Below are 2,289 nucleotides of genomic sequence, written 5' to 3' on the forward strand. Positions count from 1 at the left end.
AGTTCTGCTGCTATAGGCTTAGACTGCTGGAGGACATAGGGACCCCTTTTTCATCATTCTGCTTCATTCTATCTCTATTCTCCCATTTTGCTTGACTTATAGTCCAGATGTGGATCTATAAAGTCTCGGGGTTCATCCAGAGTTTCAAATGTGGTTTCATGGTGTTTATTATGGAAAAACAAAATGTAGCAAGGCAAAATATTTTACATTTTTTTCTTTCTTTAATCACCTATAAATCAGACATGGTGACATTTAAAATAGTGATTCCACCTGGAAAATATTCCTCAATGCCTTTCAGTCACACAAATACAAACAACTTTATTTCCAATGTGTAGTTTGGGAGCTGTAGTTGCTTTAATTCACAGATGTAATTTAAGGTGGAATTTGCTCCTAAGACCTTCAGGGCTTAAGGAGTTAAATATCTGCAGGATAGAACTGGTCTGCTGGGTGTTCCTGCTCCCCATCCTGGACTCTGAATCCATCTCGGTTTTCTCGTTGCTCCATCTTGTTAGAGGAGCAATAGCCTCTATTTGCCTCCCATTCATCCACCCCGGTTGGGGTGGGGGGGGGACTCTGATCGACGGTCTTTGAGTGATGGACAGAGCCTGAGGCAGAGACACTGCCTCAGTGTTCAGAGCACAGCCGCTCTGTTCAGGCCCCACGGGGGGCCACCGGGGGCCTCCAGAGCCCCCGCAACAAATCTCCCAATTGTGTTCCCAACGCTCAGCAGAAACATGCCACATGATCCTTATCAGGCTGCCTTTAAAGTAAATATACACCCTGACCATATATTACCATAAATTACGGCCGTGTATCGGCCCCTGATGGTGATTGCGGCTAAACGCTTTCCCCTGAAAACACTCGCCGTGTGTGTGTGTGTGTGTGTGGAGAAGGAGTTAAAGGCCCGCCGTGCTTTGCCAGTATTTGTTCAAGTTGCCTCCAATGAGATCTCGTGGTCCGGGTGGGATTTGTATGAACACAAGCTGTGAGTGATGTCATTCATTCAGCGCAGACTTGGACCTTTAATAGCTGCCGTCTTGAAACGTTGCCATCCCTCCTGGAGAAAACTGTGACCCTGTGTGTGTGTGAGGCGCTCTTTATTTGCACTAATGTTAGCACGTGCTATTACCAGGTCAGTTAGTAATTAAAAAATGCCCAGAAACAAGGCGTCACCAATTAGCCTGCTGGTTTCTGGCTCGGTGTGGTGCTGGCGATGGAGCGTTGTGTAAATATTTCCATGCAGACTCCTGGCATTACACTAAACTGGATGGAGACACAGGGCTTTGGGTGAGGAGCTTCGTATAAAACAAAACACAGCATTTAAAAACGTCTACATTTTATTCTCTATGTTTTCTGGAAAGTAAGGAAACAAACCAGCTGAACTTGATGAGACACTGTCCCTAAACTTTCCTGTAGTATGTCAGCTTTTATAACGGACTAAAGGTTTGGTTTAAATTGTTACCATCTAAAGATTTGAGCTTGTTTCTTAAAGGAAAACACACGCAGCCTGTCATGTCTTCAAAGGTATACCCCAGGGCTCACCGTTCGGCCCCTTCTTCTTTCTAATGACGTCAGTCATGTTATATAAACACTGTTTATCCGCACTAAGTGACTCCATGTTTTAGCTGTATATTCTTCCTTTATTGGATTGATCACATCATGTGAACTGCATTTTATAGAAACGCTGGTAAAGATTCTCAGTCATCCAGGTCATAGTCATTCCAAAAAAGTTAATAAACAATCCACTGGACTTTGTTTTAAAGTTTGAAGACGTTTCTGTTCCCATCCAGGAAGATTTTTCAATTCAAAATGTCAGAAATAGCGTTGAGTTCCAGGTTTTATAGAGTGGACCAAAGCAAACCTGGTTTTTGTTTGGAAAACATGCAAATTTAAACGGAGTGCTCAATGCATCTGATCTTTATATCGGAGAAACCAAACAACCTCTCAACAGATGCATGGCACAACACAGAAGAAATATCTCCTCTGGACAAGACTCTGCTCTACATCTACACCTGATGGACAAAGGACATTCTTTTGAGGACCTGAAAGTTCACATTTTGGACAAGAAGACAGGTGGTTTGAGAGGGACGTGAAGGAAGCCATCTATGTTAAGAGAGTAATACCAAACCTTAAAAACGTAAGGAAGCGGCTGTTCCAATCGTTGCATTTCCGAATTCTCCCAGTGGTGCCCGACTTTACACGAGTGAATAAAGTGACTGTGATTGGTCGATTTTCAAGGGGGCGGGATTGTTGTGGTGGAAGGTTCGCAAGCAAGTTTGGTTGTGGCCG

The sequence above is a fragment of the Cyprinodon variegatus genome, unplaced genomic scaffold (assembly GCF_000732505.1).
Source record: "Cyprinodon variegatus isolate N-32 unplaced genomic scaffold, C_variegatus-1.0 Scaffold592, whole genome shotgun sequence".
Lineage (NCBI taxonomy): Eukaryota > Metazoa > Chordata > Actinopteri > Cyprinodontiformes > Cyprinodontidae > Cyprinodon > Cyprinodon variegatus.